Source organism: Halichoerus grypus, chromosome 1, assembly GCF_964656455.1.
Source record: "Halichoerus grypus chromosome 1, mHalGry1.hap1.1, whole genome shotgun sequence".
In the NCBI taxonomy this organism is placed as follows: Eukaryota; Metazoa; Chordata; class Mammalia; order Carnivora; family Phocidae; genus Halichoerus; species Halichoerus grypus.
In genome coordinates, this window is record NC_135712.1 from 154,326,970 (window position 1) to 154,349,108 (window position 22,139).

Here is a 22,139-nt window from a genome sequence, read left to right on the forward strand (position 1 = left end):
CTCATTTGGGGTGTTTCTGATGTTTTGTCATGATTAGAATGAAGACACATCTTTCGATCAATAATTGCAATCTTCTTTTGGATAATCTAGGTCCTTAAGAGGCGTGTCCAGTAGCTGATGGCTGGCGGACCTTACCTTGCAGCCCTGGCCACCCAGGCTGTGTGTGCCAAGGGCTCTGTCTAGTGTCACCACTCAGCACACAGTAGGCATTTTCTAACACAGTATCCAGGGGCTCATTCCAAAATAGGCAAGCAGCCATTTCAGCTTAAAACCTATTTTTTCCCTCCTAAGTGTTTCAGAGATGTAAAAGCTCGTGAAACAAAAGGCCACATACGTTAGCAAAAACACTGAGGCTATCTAAATGTTCTTCTGCCGCTGATAGTTAAAGTTACATTTTTAAACTGAAAGGTTGGCTGAGAAATTGAAGGTCTGAGAATTAGGAGTGTACATCACTGGCAATGCAGAGACATTTGTCAACAAGACTTAGGAGAGACGTTCACCTCCAGGCCAGTGAATCAGCGTGTCGGCTGCCCGTCTTCAGGTCGAGGCTTGCTGCACACCCAGGTGCCGGTGATGGGTTAGGTCAGGAGAGCTTTGTGGGGAGTGTGGCACTGGATCTGGAGGAAGAAATAGTCCAAGAACTGCTTCTTGTCCTTGGCACCCAAGAGGTTTGTGTCTGTCTTCTAGGGCTGCACAGCGTCCAGACCCACAGACACATTATAGATTCTGAACAGGATCACACAGCTCTTCTCAGCCTCTCTCTGTGCGCTCTTTGCTTACTGCGTGACTTCCTTCCTTTCTACCTCTCTTTTCTTCTCTTCCTCCCCTTCTTGTCCTTATGCAGTTATTTCTGGTCTCCAAAAATGCAGCCCCGGGACATCATCATAGAGCAGTTGCCTCTAGGCTGTGATGCCAGGGTCTTGGGGCTGCTAACCATGACATTTAGTGCATCCTTCTGTTTTATAACTCGTATCTTAGCCCTACTTCTGAGCTCAGGTTCTCACCTGCTCTTTTTCAGCTTTAATGAGAATCTCCTAAACTGCTTCCTCATGCCTCCTCCGTGCAAAGCCAGGGATTACTGCAGAGATCAAGGAGAGAGTGGGCAGCTCTATGGATTGTTGCTTCCCATTCATTCATTCATTCATTCAACAAGCATGTCTTGAGTGTCTGTAATATGCCAGGCGCTGTTCTTGGAGCTAGAGACACAGAGGTGAACAGCTCAGACCCAAGTCCCTCCTCACGGAGCTTATGTCCAGTGGAGGGTCATGCATCATACTGGTAAATAAAGCCAGAAGAACATGGTTGCAGCTGGTGACAAGTGCTGTAATGAGAATCAAACAGGCTAATGTGAAAGAGAGTGGGAAATGGTTAGGGCACTTACCCACCTCCTCCCCAGGGATGTCCTCTCTGACTGTGGGTTGTGCCCTGGTGCTTCTCTGCCAGACTGCCTGCATGCTCCGTCTTCTCCCGTGGGCTGGATCCAAGATGAGTATGTGGGGAGATGCCAGCAGGGCCCCAAGAGCTTCTGGCTGATAATCTATGGGAGAGGCCAAGCCATTTGGAGTTTCTAGGAGACAAAACAGGGTTGTATACATCTTACAGGCAGAACTAGGTCAAGGAACTGAGAAAGAGTTCATTTGATAATCTGACTAATTATTTCCTGAAGAAAAAGACTTGTAGTTTGTTGAAGGGGAAGCTTATAGGGCATTATTATTTGTTTAACCTAATTTTTATATGAAAAAGAACCAGAATAGGTATTTGTCTTGCTTATGCTTTCTAGCCATGATGTGACTATACCATGGAGTTAATTCAAATGATGTTCTGCAACTCTTAGCGAGTAATTACCATTCCGTTCACATTTGCCCCTATAATTGGGCCATATGCAAGTCTCTCTTAGAGTATTTATCTTTCAAATAAAAAGGTAACAGACAGAAATTATGACTGGAAACCAGGTAGGTGTTATTTTTGTCACATCTCATAAAAAAGGTCATGGCTTTAAAGTGCATCAGGGTAGCCTGGACTGGGAATGAGAGGCAGGAAGAACTGCATCTGTTCAAGGGCTTGACTGACAAATAACAGCCCCAGGCCAGCATGATGGATGCTTCGCCTCTGGTGTCAGCCTGAGCTCGTCGTGTCACAGATGTAGCTGTGAGCCGTGTTAGAGCATGTGTTACGGCAAAACCCATGAACCCCTCCTCACGCCTGCTCTGTGCAAAACCGGGGGTATTGCAGAGATTAAGAGGAGAGCCAGCAGCTCTATGGAACAGAGATGCTGTTTTCCATTCATTCATTCACCCTTTTATCCCACAAGCATGTCTTGGGTATCCGTGCTTTCATCACGCTGGACCTCAGCCACTCGTTTGGTAATTTGTTGGGGCGGTGGGGGAGAAAGCAAGGCCAATCTGATGCCTGTGATGGGACAGAACAGCCGCACCAGCCAGGCCACTAGCCCACACGCTTTCGCCCATGGTGGAAGCTTCCCCCGTCCCCCCCCCCCGCCCCCCGCCCCCCCCATGAACCTCTGGATGTCTGTGGCCTTGCCATGTCATGAGAGCTGCGGGCTGCTGCAGTCCAGGCCAGGACCCCCAGGACGATCAGGCTGAAGTTCAGTTCCCCTCGGGGGATGCCAGCTGAGGACACGAAGGGAGGACGTGAAGAGCTTCTCTCCTTTCCTTTCCTGTGCTCTCGACTCCTGACTCCAAAGTCCTGGAAATGGCAGAGGCCAATGGAAGGGCTGAAATGAACCCCAGCCAAGGTGGGGGACAGCAGAGGCCTCCCTAGAGACACTGTGGTCCACCTACCCGTCACCAGGGTCAGCAAAGCAAAGCCAGATGGTCACACTTGGAAACAAAGTTCATCAGAAGAGGCAGAACGCTGGAATGGCCCAGTGCGCAGGTTTGATCACAGCAACGCACGACGCATGGACAGGACTCCTGTACCCTGCCTACACTCAGACCGCCCCACTTTGCAGCCTCACGTTTCCAAACAAGCCAAGTGTCCCCATGATTCCCTGCTGCCCTGGATCTCTCCCCCACCCCCATCCTCCATCTCATAGGTCTGCCACCGTTTGTCTCTCCTTCTCCTGGACCCCAGCGCCTAACCTGGGCTAGCTACAGCATGGACAGTATGGACCACTCACGTTGTGCCTCACCCTGGAGCAGCCTCCTAACTAATCCAGAGAGACAGACCTCCCCCCGCAAAAAAAGAAGAAAAAATAAACGATCTCCCATCTCCGAGAGCCTTATTTTGATTTTTCTGATACAATGTGGAAGTCTCCCGAAAGATACAAGTGTCAACCTGAGGATCCAAAGGTGGCGAGCGTTGTCCATGCACTGTTGTGCTGGCGCCCGTCAGAATCCAGCAGGGAGAGGCATTGTCCCTTGGTAATTATGCGCAGCCATTAGCATGGCATCCATTCTTTGTCAGAAGCCTTTGGTGACGGTCTCTCTCCCGAGAAACAGCTCCTGTGGTCTGCAGTTAGTTAGATGGCCGCAACGTACCTCCCCGAGGGAGATGCCGCTGATAACACCATATTAAAGGCAGAGTTGCTTGGGTTTTGTTGGTGGGTTTTTTTGTTGTTGTTCATCTCAGATGCTGGCAGAGTGTTTATTATAATTTTATAGACACGGCTCACAAAAGCTTCACTCACAAAGGAAAATTAAATGTTAAGGTTTCACGGATGGTGGTGGCGGGGTGGGGGCTGCTAAGCTGCAGAAGGTTGGGAAGGATAGGGGAAGTGTCATTTCCTTTCCTTCAGGAAAGAAAAATATGGGGTAAGCCATAAACATAGCTTCATTCCCAAGCCAGCAATTCTTACACTTAATATGTTTTGTCAGGCAAGTCTTCAATACAGATTAAAATGAAATGCCAAGTAATTTCCACCTCTCGGCCGCTCATGTCTGTGAACAATGAAGAGTGTTTTGGATGAATGTCAGTTAATGGCACTTGTACGCTTATAGATTTAGTCACGGCAGCAAGGACTAAGGAGTGGGGGGACGGGGCTGGGGGCTATCGTGTGTGAAGAGAGGAGGGACAGGGAAGATTGTTCCATAATCCCTTTCTGACTGCTTTGGTTCATGACAACCCAAATTGAAAGTGAACCAAAAACAAAATCAGGCCAAGATAAGGTGACCCTTTGTTGTTAATGAGGCTCAAAGCATCAAAGATGATTTCCAAGAGCTGAGTCTGCTCGGAGGAGTTCTGTGCATTTAGGATGCTTTGTCAGGCAGATTCTATTTCCGTGGAAAGAAAGGGGGCAGCTGCATTGCTGGGGCCAAGCCTCTGGGTGCTCGGTGTCTTCACCACAAATCTCAACAATTGCACCTGAGTCTGTTCCCTTCCTCCTCGCTTCCATCCTGACAGAAACCAGACGCTGCAAAACCCACGGGCTGAGTCACATTACCTCCTTTCCCCCACACATCACTGCCCTTGCAACTTTGCATCCTGAATCCCCAGGGTGGGGTGAATTAGAAGAGCAGGAGAAAAACGAGCGCCAGCAGAATTCTGCCACCCAAGGATTGAAATAAAACCTCACCTTCCTCATGACTGGCATGTGCAGCGTGCTTATTTCTCTCATCCTGTTCTTCAGCTGGATTGGGAAGATGTGGTTTTCATTTACCCCCTTATTTTTCAGAATAGGAGCTTTAACTTGAGGTTGTGGACTAATTTTACAGTTGTGTAGGTAACAGTTAACACTTTTGTCTGGCAATCATTGTGAAGAAGTCTCTGTGCTCCAAGTCTAGTAGGTTAAATTGGTTTTCCCTTCAAGGGAAAAGGCTAGCAAAGGCCAGCTGATTAACTCGACCTGGGTGCTTACATGTTCTGTGCTTGTTTTTTGAATCACTGGTTACCAAATCTGGAAGCATCCAACCCAGTTTTCTCAGAATCAGAAAGGAACTCTTGCAGGGATGCTTGGGACATGCAGAAACATTCTCTTCCTGTGACCAGAAGGAGTCCCAGGGGCCAGGAGAATAAAAACAGATGTGTCAGGCTCAACTGTTCTCACTCTGAGTTGGTAGCATTTACACCCTGTGCTCATCTGGATCAGTCCCCACAGCGAAACTCCGAGGGTGTCACCGTCCCATTTTACCTGAGGACACTGAGCCCACATGGCTTTCCCCAGACCCCCACAGAGAGAGGAATCAAGCCTCTGGGTCTGTCTGACCCTAGGTCCCAGTTCTCCGCCAAGGCCTTATTTTTAGGAAAGTTTTCCACTATAACTCAGAATTGAGCTTACTTGCTAAAAAAAAAAAAAAAAAGGTTGGGAAAAGACGTAGCTCTCATTATGCTTATATACGGGTGCTGAAATGTTCTAAAAGTTTTAACCTTGTTTCCTTTGGGTCAATGTCAAGCACGGTGTCCGCAAGCGACTCTGTTGGACAGAGGATTGTTTTGCCTGTAGGAAGTCTGTACTTAAGTGCATTTCAGAAGCAGCGTCAGTGTTTACATTCTTAGATAATCCAAAAGTCCCATTCTACTGCCAGTTCCAGGCTTTTCAAAACTCAAGTCTAAAGCAGGAATAAATGGAATGGCTTGAGTTGGTCTCCCCTCTGCATCCAGGGAATTTGGAAAAGCAGTGGAGAGGAGGCAGACTGCCAACCTTCGAGAAAAGGAAGGGCAACATCTCCTGACAACATTGGGGGGCTGGAGGACTGTGACCAGAGCCCAGGTTCTACCCCATGACTGATCCGGAGCCCCTTCTTCCTCCTCCCCGCACTCCCCTCTGAGAACCAAAGGCATGCATTGTTTTCTCACCATCTGGGGAGTGAAAACAAACCTCTCTGTCACCAGGGGCACATATGGATGTGGGGGGGAGCACAGGGATGAGGCCTCATCTCCATTTCCTCACACATAAAATGCGGGCAATGATACCTCCCTCCTGGGAGTCTTGGAGAGGTTTGGAGGGCATCTGGACCACCTGGCACAGTCCAGCTTGGGAAAGGTGGCATTCCAGAAGCTGCCAGCTTGCCCAGATATCGCTGTCCCTTCTCAGCAAACCCAAAATGGTCTCTCTTTGATAACCATTCAAGCTCTTTTGACATTTGGAGGGAATAGAGAGGTGGGAGTGTATGGTACTGGGAGGTGAATATCAGGGCCCAGCCTGCAAAGACAGTTTGAGAGGCAATTCTGAAAAGCAGTGCTATCAGGTCAGAGAACTCCAGGCATTTCCTCAGGCTCTTTCCTCTGGGACCCTTTCATGATCAGAAGGACTCTTTAATTTCAAAATCAAAATCTCTGGCAAAACACCAAAATAGAACTGAGCACCTCAGTCAGCAAATTGCTTCCTAAGGAACTGTCTCCACAAGTGGAAGCTCTGATGGTAACTAAGGGAGCAGAAGGAGTTGGGGCCCAGGAGCCCTGCCTCCACCAAGGCCCCACCCCCATGGGGTGGGCAGAGTGACGTCTGGTCCCCAGGGCACAGGAGTGGGGAGAGCCCAGGAGACACATTCTTCCGAAAGGATTGCAAGATCTTGCTAAATTGTATTGGTGAAAGCCTGAGAAATGTCCAGGAATGGATTCTAAGGGTGTTAGACTAAGGAGGATGGAAGAAAGAGATTCTGAATTTATGTATTAGCTCAAACAGGTGGAAGTGGCTCTAAAAGATTGCTTTGCTGATTGGCCATAAGTTGGACTCAATGGTTCTACATTCAGTAAGGTTCTAGAACTTCCCTGGCATAATGCAGAAGGAAGGACTGAAAGGCTTAGGAAGCCTGGGAGGTTGGGGTAGATTTATCATGTGTGCCCTGCACACCCACTTCCTCGCCGCTCCCAGAGTAGGCTCAGAGGACACTCTGCTAAGGCCCTGAGAAATCTGTTAGTGAGGCAGCACAACTGCCTTGAAGAACTCTGTGGGAGCCAAGCTCTATAGGCTGGGCATGCTGGGGTCACTGCGTGGCAGAAGCCAAGGACAGAACTTAACCTCCAGAGATAAGGTCACAGTAACCTAATGAGCATCAGAAAGTTTTCTCGATATTGCTATCCAGCTCTCCTACCAACATTCATTGTATAATGTTTCCTTTCTCCATTATCTTTCTGTGATTTCACTATAGAAACACCTGAACACTGTGTAGCCTATGTTGGCTCTGACTCAACTGGATGCCTCTACTTTGATCCTTTTTAATTTTTCTTCCTAATATTTGATATTGGAGAAAAAAACTTCCAAGAACATAATGGGTTCTACCAACAAGTTATCCTTTGGCATAATGAACTTTGAGCCCAGGGGCATTATTTAGAAGGAATGTTCCAAAGGGTACACCACTCCTCCAGGGATCCCCAAGACAGAGTGCTATAGGACCTCCCCACGTGGCATTTGGGTTATTTCTGCGATGAGCTGCCAGTGACAATGATGATGATGACGATGATGATGATGGTGATGGTGATGATGATGGTGATGGTGGTGATGGTGGTGATGGTGATGATGGTGATGGTGATGATGGTGGCTGTGAATATTTCTTGAGCCTGTGGATTATCTCTTTTATTCTCTCTGACAGCCAAGGAGGAGAAATGTTGTGATAGTCCTTATTTTACGGATGAGGAAACCGTCAGCTCATCATTGGCAGTCTGTCTCACTGACATTTACCTTTTACCCTTCCACCCCAGGTACCACGCAGGCTCTCTCTGGGAGTCCCCTCCGAACTCCAGCCACCCTGCCCTCTACTTGATGAATACTAGGTGGTCAGACACTCAGAAGCAACCACAAAAGGTGGGCAGTGTTTTACAGTTAAATGTGCTGAGGCATTGGTGGGAGGTGGGTGGATTTCATAAATGGCAAAGCCTCACGTGGACATGTTGTCTGGTTCAATTATAATAATCTGGTTCCCTGTTCTGCGTGATGCAGCTGAGGCTTGGGATAGATGAGTGAGTGCCTCAGGATCATTTAGGACTGACTGATGGTAACTCTCACCTTCTGACTCCAGGGCTCCCCCAGAAGAAGCAAGGTCATAATCTCATATACCTCCATAAGCTGCCCATGGTCCTAATAACAAGTGATTCAAACTAGAAGAGATGTTTGGAAATGTCTGCTGGTGCTCTGGGTGTTACTATCCTTCTGGCGGTCAGCCTGCTCCCCTGAACTTCCTGCCCATTCAGTCTGAGTCAGTGTTGTGGACAAGCTGCCTCATTCCGCATTACCATTTCTTTGCTGGTCTGAACCTATTGCAGGAGTAAAGAAAATAAAAAGCATTAACTGTGAAGTTAGCCCCTAGCAAATTTTTATAAAGATTAATAGGCTGCTCCCCAAAAAAGTTTGCTTTAAGACCCACTGCCTCAGTTTACCCCATCTACAAAATGGGGACAACACTGTGATCCTTTTTGGTGCCTCTTGAGGACAAGGGCATTGGAAGTCAGGTGTGTCCTCAGCTGAGAAGACAAACATTGCAGAGGGTCTTCTCTTTCCAGCCCTTTTCAGTTTCCTTTGAAAGCCCCCCCCCCCCACTTCTCCTGGGCTCCCAGATCTTCAGCTGTTGCCTCTGAGAGTGAGAGGACAAAGGAATAACATCAGCTAGGTTGTGGGCTTGGTGCTTTGTCTAAAGAGTATTATATCGCCATCCTACCTGGTTTTGTTTTATTTTCTTTCTATTTTCTTTTCTTTTCTTTTCTTTTCTAAGAATGAGGAATGGGGTTAAGGGGAGGATGGAAGGAACAGAGCACCTGGATCCTGAAACAGGAAACTCTTCATCCTCTTGCCATCCGTGCTTAAAAGACCCATGAAAGCATGTCTCTAGAAGCATTGCGTGAAACAAGAGCTAAGAGGCACTTAAAGGCTCTGTGATAATGTTAGCTGTGCCCTGTCAGTATGTGTTAAAAAATACACATGTGCAGGAGAGAATTCCCCACTGATCATGCCCACCACCCCTCCTGAATCTTTTCAGCCCGGACTTAAAACAGCAGGTCAGTGATAAGGTGGGCCTCCTTTGGTATAAAGAAAGGACGCCCCCATGAAATTCCACTGTCCCAAGGTTGCTTTTGCTGAGTCTGACATTGAGTGACTATGAGGGTGGCCAGTTTCTGGAAATTTTTGTAGAATGAAAGAGGCTGGACATCCTGTGTTGTGTCCAGAACAAGGATGGAGATGCTCAGCTGTACCTACAGGTAAGTAGGGTTTTGTTTTGTGCCTTATGACGATGTGTTCTGAGTTGGCTGCAGCCTGGCCATGGGCAAGACACATGATGTCTGATTTTGAGGCTCAAGAGTATTGTTATTCCCGTGTTAGCAGTAAGGAAACTGAGGCACAGGGTGACCTGAAGCATGTGGACATATTATAAGGCTGTTGAATGCAGCAAGGTCAGATGGGGCCACAGCTGTGAGGATGGGGCTGCATCTTCATAGCCATGCTGATGTCCACCATCCACTGCATTGGCATCCCATGGGGAAGGGGTCCTCGATCTTTCTAGGTCCTGGATGGACCTCTTCTCATAATATTGTCTTTAAATACTTCTATTAAGATACCTAGGGTTTTAAAAGAGCTTAATTTGAAGTCTCAGGGATATTTGTCTAAGTATTCCTCATTCTATTTCATCCAAAAATAATTACACAAAGAATTTTTCTAAATAGTGTTACCAAGGAAGTTGCATGGACCCCCTGATTTCTATCCTCTGCCTTGGTCCATCCCACCTTCCTGTTCCACTGAAAAACCCCCCACTCCCAGCATGTGAGTCCATTCATTTGCAGGAAAGCTGCCCTGCCCCCAGGACTCAGAGGCATTTTTGAGGTGTGGTGCAAAGGGCCAGAGTCCCAGAGGAATTCACTGGCTCCAGCTGATCTCGGGCTCCTTTAGGAGCTAACAGAGGTGGGTCTTTGAGCTACTCCAATAATGACATTCTGCAAAAGTCATGTCCATGATGTGCCTAGGTCTAGAGTCTGGGGAGTGGACCTTCCAGGAGGCAACTGCTCCAAGCCCCCAGAAGCTGTCAGAAAGATTGAGATTTGTGATTTGTCCTTCAGTTTTGCTAGTGATCTCTAAATAATGGCTGGGTGATCTCCTAACAAACTGCGAACGTGACATTGCAGCGAGCCGTCACAGGTGGGCGAGCACAGGTGTGAATATGAGCACCAGTATTTCCCCCAACTCAGGGCTGCGAGGGCAGGAGGGGTGGTGACTCATCATTCTCAGAAGCCTGTTCCCGTTATCTTTTCTGCAGTGTTTTGTGCTGTTGTAGAGGTAGCTCATTCTGTTCAACAGAACCTCCCTTTGCTCCTGTGTTAAACCACATTTCATTAAAACATTTTCTTTCTCCACGACTACATTAGTTGCGGCATTTTTTAAGAGATCATTTCTTGGGAGAAGTCTTGGAAAGAAGAGAATACAGACCTGGTGTGATAGAGGCCAGGAGTTGTGGGGGAGCAGGAGTTACAAAAAAAAGAAAAATCAGGTCTGTACTGAGAACCAGAACTGCCCAGCAAGACCTTTGAAGTCTCAATGCCAGTCAAGGTTTTCAAACAACAACTTCTGTTCTTTCCCGAGAAAAGCTGCTTGGTCAAGCCTCTCCAATATCTATTTTGCCTGACAAGAAACGTTTTGTCCTCTGCAATGGAAATGCCAGGAGTCAAGACAGGAGGGGCACACAGGAGCAGAGAACAGCCCACCTGACTGGGGTGGGTGGCGGGGCCGGTCCTCAGCCCAGCCACTGCTGTGTGGGCCGGGGATGCTCAGGCATGGTGGGAGGGCATCTCCCCAGTCCTGGGCAGGCAGCAGGAGAGGAGAAAAGAGGAGAGGAGAGGAGAAGAGAGGTCAGCAACCCCGTGGATGCCTCAGCTCTGGTCATTGGGCGATGAGGCTTTGTGTTCGAGAGAAAATGGAGACAGGACTGGCTTGTTCGTTTATTAATAGGCGTTTGTCACACACCAGGTTAGGAAATAATCCCCCTATTGTCGTTATGTCTTAATCCTCCTGTTGTCAATATGTCTTCCAAGGCTTGCAGGGGAGGGAGGCGCTCAGAGAGAAATGCAGATGGGTTTCTCTTTATACAATGGGGCATGGCCCTAAAACAAAATGTGTCTCAAACGTGATATTTAAGGTATGGAGGAAACTTCCTTTTAAGTGGAGTTCTAGATCTCTTGGAGAAGTCACTCCTTACATGGTTTTTCTATCAATAGAGGCTTCTGGGTATTGGGCTTCTTTAATCAAGCTTTTTCTGTACTTTGCTTGGATCCCAAAATATTAAAAAGCAGCATCATTTAGGAAAGGCAAGGAGCTGACAACCCTTTTGGAAGCTCTTAGTGCCTCAAGTAAGTCTTACCCACGTCTGAAAAATGCATGTGGGACTCCCAGCCCCCGGATCGTACCCTCACACACCCCTCTGAGACAAACCTCGTCACTGAGATGACCCCAGTTTTTAAAAAATGCAACAGCCTTCGAGCATTGTCAAATTCAATGAAGAATTACAAAAGCAGAGTCCCAAGAGCAAAGTCAGAAACAGGCCTTTTTCAATTGTATGATTGTCAGTTAAATCTTTTAGAGTAGAGAAACCTAAGCACTTTCTATCCCTCTGACGGGACCTGAATGCTGAGTACCTCTCTAGAACTATTGAAGGGACAGGAGGTAGCCAACTTTCATTTAGCTAAAAAGAAACAGGAAAAAAAACAAAAAAAAAACCCCACAACTAAGATACCAAATTCACCATAGAAAAGAAGAAATCCATGATGCTAGGTAGCATTCATGGCAAAAATGAATTTTCTGGCAATGAATCAACCACTAAAAAAAGCTTCCTGCAGCCCATGGCACTGAGCAGCCTTCTCAAACATGTCCTGTGCTTATTATTCTGCTCCCAGCCTTTATCTCCCCCACCCCGCCCCAAGGCTGCCCTCAGATACAGCAATTCAGTGCAGGGAGGAGCTTTGACTCTGTGAGATTAATCACCAGCAGGGGCCACAGGTGTCTGGCTGGGATGTGTGATCCTGCTGGAGGAAATGCAGTGGGAAGCTAATGCAGCCTCTTATTCAGTAAGCAAAGTTCAGAGCTGTTTGCATTCTGCTAGGTAAGCATGACTCTCTCAAGACCCAAGCTAGATGGACTGCCCACTCAGCAGGAATTCTTGCCAAGGCAACAACACACAGTTGTGCCTCAGTGGACTTGCCTGAGCCATGGAGGCCAGAGAGTCAGAATTGCTCATTTTGCAAATAGCATGATTCCATCACGTTCTAATTACACAAAGTATTACAAACCCATTCTATTCAAGAGATTGGCAAATGAAAACTGGATTAAGATCTGTGCAGTAGACTTGAGGTATATAGGATTTTTCTAATCGCTGGAGGGTGCTAGATGCTGGAGTTTCCTAATTTTTGCAGAAAAAGAGTCTTGGGGTTTTATACGGATTTTTGTCATATTCTCCCTTCCCCATCTCCCTTAAAACTCAAGTATAGGATTTATGAACAGCTAAAATGAAAAGGAAAATATTGCATTTGGCATAGCTATAACTTGGGACAAATAAATGCTAAAGCGAGTGGTAATTCAAGAGGTCTACCTTGCCTCAGATGCCCGCAGAAGAAATGGTATCGTGCCAAAGATGTATCTTGTGGCAGCCTAGGGACCTGGAAAGCCAGTAACTCTGGGCTCAAACCACAGCTGTGTGGCCACTTTCTGGCTACAACTTTGGGTAAGTTCGTTGTCATTTCCAAGCCTCCATTTTATTTATTTATTTTTAAATAATTTAGTACTTTTATTTCTCCATTTTCTTAAAGTGGGAAATTGGTAAAATAGTACTATGTCACCTCAATCAGAATTCAACCAGATAATGGAAGTGAAGCATCAGGTCTGGTAATGAGTACATAATAAGTCCTTCACTAATGCTTGGACTTTATTTATTAGAAGACCCAGCAGGATCCAGGAGAAATAAGCGGTGGTTGGTGCCTGGGCTGCCAAGGGAGGCATATACCCTTCCCAGTAGCAAAATACTCTTCTTGCATCAAGAGCAAAATCCTGTCTTGAGACATCCAGTACCAAACAGGTTTAATCCTCTGCCCTCAAGGTTATCATAAAAGGGTCTAAGTGCTCATATCAGAATGTACACTCAGCTCTGTCCAAACACAGGGGCAGTTTGAAACCTACACGTGCACACCATCACTCAAAAACCGCTCATTCCCATATACAGGATGGTCCGTACACATACAACTGCTTTTTCCCCACTCACTATAATATACACATCCTTTCATCATTTTAAATTGCCACGTAGTTAGTTAACCAGCAACTTCTGGATGTTTAGATTCTTTTTCCCTTGTTTTTTTGGGGTTTTTTGTTTTGTTTTGTTTTTTGTGGGTTCTTTTTTTTTTTTTTTGCTATCAGTAACTTTGCAGTTAACATCCTTAAACATCTTTGCACGCTTTTTCTTAGAATGAAATCCTAGGATGGGTATTGTCAAGTCAATTATACTTGTTTTAAGGACTTTTGTTTCATTTTGCTGAATTATTTTCTTTTTTTTTCTAAAAGATTTTATTTATTTATTTGAAAGAGAGAACGAGCACAAGCAGAGGGAGAAGCAGGCTCACCAAGCAGGGAGCCCATGCGGGGCTCGATCCCAGGACCCTGGGATCATGACCTGAGCCGAAGGGAGACATTAATGACTGAGCCACCCAGGCGCCCCTTTGCTAAATTATTTTCAAGAAAGAAGGCAATTAACACTCTACAAACAATACATGAAAATGCCAGTCTCCTCATATGCACACCAACTGGACTCAGTAAATTTTTAATCTTTCAGTAGCATTTTGAACAGCCTATAGCAGTTGAATTTGGATCATTAGATAAAGCAAAACACCTGAGGACATTTCTGTATTTTCTATAATGGCCTTAAACTATTTAGGGGAATTCTTTTTCTGCTCTCTCTCCCCTCCTTCCTTCTTTCCTTCCTGCCTGTTTGCCTGCCTTTCCTTTTGAATCATAGCTGCATTAACATATTTTTCATATTTTAATGGTCAAACAGCACTACGGAGAATAGAAGCCTGGTGCTATCTTAGAAAGTTAAACATTCACAAGTCTATGAACCAGGCATCCATGCTGGAAACACTTGCACAAGGGCATGAGAGTACCCAAGAGTGCACACAGCAGCCCTATCCGCCAACCTAAGGAACCGACCTCACTGTACATCTTCAGGAAAACGGATGAGTAAACAGTGCCATATTCCCACAGGGGACTGTCATGCGGCAGGGAAATGCAAGGGAAATGGATGAACCACCACTAAATGCAACCATGTGGATGAATCTTGGAAACAACTTTGAATGAAAATAGCAAGTTGCAGAACATTAAGTCCAGTATGATACAATTTGTATAAAGCTCAAAAGCAAACAAACTTAAATTACATATTGCTTAGGGGGACATACATATGTGATAAAAGCATTTTTTCATCAGATAAATAAAAAACTAAAGAAAGGGTGCCTGGGTGGCTCAGTCGGTTAAGCATCTGCCTTCGGCTCACGTCATGATCCCAGGGTCCTGGGATTCGAGCCCCGTCTCTCTGCTCTCTGCTCAGCGGGGAGCCTGCCTCTCCCTCTCCCTCTGCCTGCCACTCCACCTGCTTGTGCTCTCTCTGTCTGTCAAGTAAATAAATAAAATCTTAAAAAAAAAAAAAACCAACTAAAGAAAACCCACTCATAAGTCTTAGCAGGGCTCAGACTAGAGGTGGAAGCTCACAACGATGCAGCAGGGACTCTGTGGGGCTGAGGACGTTCGGGGCAAGAAATGAGCCAGGCTGGTCTATGATCTAACAGCAGTGAGTAGAGCTTCATGCCTTGCGCTCACGTTGAGCGGCATACCAGCTGCCTCAGCCGTGCTTTTGCCCATAACCCTCACAATCACCCTGCAATGTAGAGCCAAGTCCCCCATTTCTAATGTCAGGACTGTGAGAGTCTCAGAGGTTGAGTACCTTGTCCAGGGTCAGGTGGTAGCAGAGCCAGGACTCAGTCCCCAGGAATCTCACCAGAGACCCCTGTTTATCCACCCTGGAATGCCTCTTCACCCCCAGCGGAGCTGCCGGGTATAACACAGACACCAGTGGTAGGGACGCTAGAGAGGTCTCCTTGTAGCCAGATTTCTGTAATTTGCAGGCAAGAGAATGGAGTTTACATCTGTAGACCCTAAAAGACATGCCCATGTGGAATTCTACCACGTACTTTGCGTATGTGCTATAGTAAGCTAATGACAGTGAGTTTTGACAAATTGCACAATCTATGCTACGATTGATTTGCATCTACCCACTGCCTGCTATATGTGTGTGCGCCCGCATCATTCAGTGTGATTCACATGTATTAACTCACTGAATCTTCACAGCAGTTCTATTCACTGGGTGCTGTGGTTATGCCCATTTTACAGAAGAGGAAAGTAAGTCCAGAGAGGTAAAGCAATTTGCCTTAGTTGTTGCAGAGGTAGAAAATGGTCCAGCTGGGATTTGAACCTGAAGGAGCAGTACCCTCTGGGGCCTGGAGGCGCTTTCCCCTAGTCGGGTGCATGCCAGACAAAGGTGCTTGCAGGAAGGGGTACACCTCTTCTAATAACCCATGTTAATGGTCCCACTAATCTGTAAAGAGGTTTGCATCAAAAATAATGGGTGATATGTATTCACTCCATTCAGCCATCTTCAGGCCTTGGAGAGCCTAGGAAAAAGACATGCTTAGCAGATTTTCCTGTTTAACCCTTCCCATTTTCCTGTTCAGCTGGCAGCTGGGTGAGGCTACTGGAAAGAGTCTGGAGGCCCGCTGAGAGCCTTGACATTCTTGTCTGAACGACATTGGCAATGGCAGCTGTCCAAACACTGTGGTTGACTTTCAAACCGTTTAATTGAAACCATATTTAAACTTTAAAAAAAAAAAAAAAAAAGAGGAAGAGGAAGGAAGGGGTGGATGCCAGAATAGGAGAAAGATCTTGGCAAAAAAACCTCATCTGCACTTTTTCCACCATCGGATTGACCAGACAGGGCCACAAAGCTGATACAACAGGATTAGCAAAATTGCATTGTTGGACATAGGCACAGCGTGACATGTGCTACAGCAAAGGCATTTGGCAGCATTAACCTGCCAAGGATAAAGATGTAGCAGACAAGGGGCTGAATTAATGGACTGGCATGACGGAAGCGGGGAAATCTATTTGCATGCAATATTAACTGTGCTAATAAACTCTGAGCTGCGCTCGGCAGGCCAGGCAGGCCTTGAACCAGGAGTTTTTATTTTGAAGCCCACCTGGAAGGCATCGGCCAAGATGGGCTAAAGAAAGCAGAATTCACAGCTTGTGTTTGGGTTTATTTTTGCCATCATCCTAGAGTAGGCATGTTGTCTTAAATGCCTGTAACAGTATTTGTGACTATGGACTGTGCAGGATGATCCTAATACCTCAGAGCTTGGCTGCCAGAGTCCTCCACTTAGAGGGTTACTGTCTATGAAAAAGCAATGAAGAAACGTAAGTACAACACACTATAGAAAATACCTACCTAGAGTGGGTTGTTTTGCCTGATTTGTATATTCTGATTCCCTGAACATCAGGATGGGAACAAGGTGAGCAAATGAGACTGCCCAGGGTGCAAAATTTTAGGAGGTGCTCACAGTCAGCATCTGAGAGCAGGTGACTCACTCCCCTCACGCTGGCCCTGCCCTGCTGAAAGTGACCACGGGAACAACGTAAGATACACCTGTTCAAAACATGGGTGCTCTTAAATACACTTAACACGGGACACCGATGCACAGCTGGGTTTGGGGAGGTGACGGGGAGGGGGCCAATAATGCTTATGTTGTCCACCAGGTTACTGCTGTGAGCAAGTGGGGACCTCTGCTCCTTGTGGGGCAAGAGAGCAAGGTATTGCCCACCAACTCCATTGTGTCACTGGTGGGGGCTGCTTGAGGATGCCAGCTCCCTGACATCCAGCTGACACATTCCTGCTCCTGATCCAAGGAAGCCCCCAGACCTACCACATCCTGGATATGGGAACAGTGGTGCTGGACACCAATAGCACCTGCCACGTGGGCAAGATTTAATTTGCCTCTGAAGATGCTGAAGCTGTATCAGATTCCCACTGCTCTGAGGCTCATTAGGAATGTCAGTTTTTAACAGAGCCCTAGATTTCAAGCAGTCATCCCCAAATCTGGTTTATGGGAGTCCCTGGGTTGGGGGATGGATATCTGAGCTTCACTCCCAAACCAGCTGAAACAGGATCTGGAGTGGGGGCGGGACCCCACCGCGCCAGCCAGACTGGGGCTGATGTCAAAGGCTGAATGGGTCTGTGGTGACCCTTGTTCAACCAGGGGAGGTGGTTGAAGAGGAACACCCTGCATTTCTGTTGCTGTCATCTTTTTTCAGAAGTAACAGGCAGAAAAGCGGTTCATTGATTTGAGACCTCTAATGTTACAAAGCTTAGATAAATGCTATGTACTAGGGATTGCCAACGCAAGTGATCATTATGTGACTAAAAACAAAACAAAACAGAATTAGCTGGCTTGACCCTACCAAGTGTGTAGTGAAGGACTAACATCAGCAGGCCTGGATAGAAGATAATGAGATAAAAGGCTTTGGCTAAAATTGGTGCAGAATTTTGGAACACCAGAAATCTTACATTCTCTTAGAATGCCCCTGGGGTCTCAGGAAGGCAGAAGCAGGTAAGAAGGCCCTGCGGTGGGAGAGGACCAGGTGTGCTAGTCCACGTGTCTGAATGACACAAGAGCCCCCAGCCCTGGGGCAAGTGGGGATTGCGGTCAAGCCCAAGGCCACTCACCAGGTCACATGCCTTGTTAGAGGTCTGCGTCTGCCCAGGGAAAGGGGTACCTTCTCGAGCTCACAAAAGGCTCCCTCCACAGGAAAGGCCCGATTGTTTACATTTCAGAAGGCACCATATGGCCTAGCCTTGTGTTCCAAGATCTGAAAGAAAGGGAGTGCAGCTAAGTCCACAGGGAGAGGAGGTGATGGTGGACAAGTACAAGGGGCTGAGCCACCAGGACCTGTGGGATTTCACAAGGAATTTGGATATTATTCTGGGTGTGATGGGAAGGGACAAAAGGTTTGAAGTAGCAGAGTGACATGCTCTGATTCATGTTTTAAAAGGATCACTCAGGCTGCAGAGTGAAGAATGACTCAGAGGGACAAGTGGATGCGTATGGTGCTGTCCTGGTGAGAGGGTGGGGGTCTGCTGGGGGTGCAGGGTGGCCATGGAGATGAAGAAATATAGTTCAATGGCAAAATATTGGGATTTCTGGACACTTGTGATTCATAGGGAACAGGAAGGACAAATCGTTACCCACTGGTGTCCACAGCTTCCCAGCTTTGCAGAACTTCCTCACTGAGTGAGAGTTCACTGAAGCTCAGAGCCCTTGTGTTCCAGGTGCTGTGTGGTACCCAGCTACCAGGTGACTCCACGATGGCCTCTGTCCTTGGGATCACTGTCTCCTAAGACAGGACTGAAGCCCGGAGCAGTAATGGACACAAAAGGTACGAGAGTCATAGATGCCAGGCCAAGAGCTCAGGCTGAGCAAGGGGCCAGGAGGACCTTCTTGAGGGCTGACCCTGGAGCCCAACTACGGGAAGAGGAGGATGCTGGGTAGAAAGAGTCAGGGGCATTCAGTCCACAGAAGCATGCACATGTGGTCTATTGTGGGCATTCCTGCTTCAGAAGAGGGGGCGGTGGGGCGGGGAGGGGGTGACAGGTAGGGCAGGCAGGGAAGTGAGGAGCCAGAGGACCTGAAACTATCCTGGGCACGAAATGGGCCTTGGAGAAGTTATGCCAGATTAGACTGACCCTCGGGAAGAATCTCTCTGATTCCCTGTGTGGTCAGCCTAGAGGCAGGGAGCTAAGTTAGGAGATCAGCAGTCAGTCTCTAAATATAAAATTATTTATTACAAAATAGCACTGTGTATGCCCCTAAGATTCTTAGTGCCATTTTAGTTTATCTGAGGGATTCATCTAACTGCTTGGAAAAGAGTCATTGGACCACAAAAGTCTTAGTTTAAATCATACATTCACCCAACCAGTATTTATCAGGTATCCCCTATGTGGCCAATGCTGGGGACCCAATGGCAAGCTTAGAACTGAGTGGAAGAGACATCATGCATGCTGTCTAACAACTGCCTTGAAGGAAGAGTACCAGATGCCTGGGGAGCATGTCAAAGAGGAGTCCACTTTGGTCTGGGAGATGGGAGTCAGTCCAGGAAGTGACTTGGGAGTTGAAGTCTGAAGGAGGAGGTGGTATTAAACTATGCAAAATGGGGAGGGAGGATTCCAGGTGAAGGAAGAGGCTTGTGCAAAGGCCCTGTGATGGGAAAGAATATGGTGTATTTGAGAAGTTAGAAGAGCACAAAGAGGGAGGAAGAAGGCGGAGAAGGATAAGGGGAAAGGAAGAGGGCCAGGCTGCATGGTGCCAACTCCTTGCCAAGCACTTGAAGTTAAAATATGAAGGTCACTTGTGGCTTTTGAGACAGTCATTCCTTCATCTCTCTTTGACACCCTAAGCACTGGTGGGTTCTGGATAGAACCAAGAAGAGGTGGCTGTGGATAGCTGTGTTCATGGCCCCAGCTTCTCACTTAATCCCAAGTCACCCTTTGCCCTTGGATGCAGGAATGGGATAGTGCCTCCCTACGTTCCTGGTGTGTTGACCTCATAGGAGTCTGTGCTGGTTTCAGTTGGCACCAATACAACCTTCCCACGGACACCGTCTTAGCCAAGAAAGCACATTAACTTTGCCAAAGGCTCTGGCCACTCAGCAATAGCAATTAATAGTCCCCCTGCTTTATTTTACAAGGAACTAATCTCACTTTCTAGAACTTGCTCATTCTCAGAGTAGTCCTCAGGACAATCTCCTGGACAGTCCAGCACCACTGGAAAGAAAAATTTTGAGATCTCTCTCTACCCAAAGCTCAGAAAGCCGGCCACGTAACTCAGCACCCATACTCATCGAATACACGTGTGATTCAAGCATTTCCTGTATGCAAGGTTTTCTAGCCTTATTACACTGTTTTGCAGATATGAAAACTGAGGCCCAGAAAGTTCTGCCACTGGCCCTAGGAACACAGGAAGGGACAGAGTCTGAATGCACACCCTGGAGCCTGGCACAGGCAACCCCCACGTGGTAGACACCTCAGCGTAACAGTGCTGTGGGCCCCACAGGCCCCTGTGTAGACATTATGGCCTAATGTCCCAGCAGGGATTCTTTGATTATAGACATAAGAATCCAGGTGTTTCTGAACTCCAAGGCCACGGTGATTTACATGGCTCAGCTATGGTTGATCAGTTACTCAAACTTTCTGCCTCCCCCAATTCTGGCAAGAACTTTGGTGGAACTTCTATGCCACATCCAGTGCTAGGAACTTGCCAACTTTGTGTGCCTAAAATAAAGCAGGTTCCAAGATAGATGGCAGCAAGTGGAAAATATTTTTCTTGATTGGGTAGCTAAGAACTGGGCAGCAGGCAGGAGCCATTTTTGGCCAAAGAAGCTTTATTCATTTAAAAGTGTGTGTCGACACCTGGAAATAGAGATTCGACTTCAAATGCTGTTTTCATGTCAGTTTATGTTACAGAATTTCATAGTGGTGATAAAAGCCAGGCAAATACCAAAATGAGAGTTCCAAAGTCATTTTATTGCTAAGACACTCCGTGTCTGCCCGCTGAGCCTGCACAAGGAAGGGCCTGGAAGGTCACCTGCTGACAGAAAGGCAGAGCACAGTGATGGCCTGTGGTTTTCACATTGACCACCTGGTTGCTTTTCAGTCAGGCTCGGCTTTTGTTGATTTGCACGACAGCTCCAGATCCTCAGTGATCACCCTTATTTTGGGCTTGGAAGGTGTTTCCACCCTTTGGAGGATGAGTCAAGAAATACTCTCCATCCTTGGAGGATTCCATTCAGACTCTGGTTACCCTCAGTGGATGTGGGAGGTACTCCGTGCAGCCTCAGGTGTGGGGACAGACAGATCCAAAGGGAGGATGTAGGGGGTCTTGGCAGAGTTACTACTCAGAACATGCAGTGAGAATGGTCTCTGGTTTCTGTGTCTGGCAACGCAGTAGCAGGATCCCTGCATCCCTGCCCTGGACACTTCAGGGGGGAAAACTCTTTACTCAAAACTTGACCTTAGAAATGTTTGGTCCCCATTCCACCTCCCAAGGCAGAGATATGTAAGCTGGAGGGGGGGGGCGGGCGGGGAGGGGGGTTCCCTTTGAGGATTTGAGGAAGGCAGTACAGCCCCTTCCCAGAAAGGCACCAGTGCACGGCTCCCTGGAGCCACTGATACCGCCCTGACTCTGGGGGACGGGGAGGCTGGCAGAGGACGCGACAAACAAGGAAAGTCTATGGGAGGAGGACAGAGAGGGCGAGGACATGTCGACTCTGCTTGCATTCAGTTCTAACCCACGGCTGCCTCTGTCCCCTCTCCACACGCCAGCAGCAGTACCGAGGAGGTGACCGCACGCCCGCCAGCCCCCCAGAGACCTCCAGGCATGGTGTGGTGGGGCAGCTGGTGTTGTGAATCAGGCCGTTGCCAATCAGAGAACGGCTACTTCACAACACCAGGGTCACACCCCACCACGGGCACCGGCTGCCGTCCAGACTCCACAGCGGCTCGTCTCGGGGACACGGCCAAGCCCGTCCGGCGTGCGGTGTGGAGCCCACCGCGCAGGGGCCTGGGGCTCTGTGTCGCCCGGCACAGACAGCTCCACTCCGGGCAGCACTGGCCTCCACAGAGGAAACGGTGCTGCGGGCTTCCCACCGAGGAATGGAACTTTGGCCCCTCAGAAGGGTTAAGCGCCACCAAACTGAGCACTTCCTCCTAGGTCCTGGGAGCACACGGGGTGAACTTGGGTCTGGGTTTGGAGATTTATGGTGGGAGCTTTGAACAGGGCAAGGTGCTGGGAAGGGCAGCCCTAGTCACGGATGGTGGCCTCAGGGGACACTGCTGGAAAGGCGAAGGCCTTTGGTAGCCACACAGATGGAGCGCACATTTCCTAGATGGTCCCAGGTTCCCTGGAGGCTAAATGCCTTTCCTTGAGTGTGAGAGGGCCACCCACAGCTCTCCATCCGTCAAGTGTCCCCAGCTCGGCTGGCTGAGAGCCAAGTGCAGGAGGACCCTTCCTAGTCTGACACTCCCGTCCTGGTAAGGTGGCCTGTCACCTGTGCTGACAGGTGGGCTTTCTTTCCACGCACGGGGCCTCAGAGCCAGGGAGCTGGCAGAGTTGGAAATGAACGGAGG

At 47.9% G+C, this 22,139-nt stretch overlaps 1 long non-coding RNA gene across 2 annotated transcripts in view; it reads left to right on the forward strand.

The window, feature by feature from the left end:
- The window catches only part of LOC118528360 (uncharacterized), a 124,677-nt gene that overhangs the window by 98,679 nt on the left and 3,859 nt on the right, over positions 1-22,139 (forward strand). For both annotated transcript variants that reach the window (XR_004913596.2, XR_004913594.2), the window contains exons 3-4: positions 7,600-7,702; positions 18,288-18,394. This is a non-coding gene — a long non-coding RNA (uncharacterized LOC118528360). The remainder of the gene's footprint in view (positions 1-7,599; positions 7,703-18,287; positions 18,395-22,139) is intronic.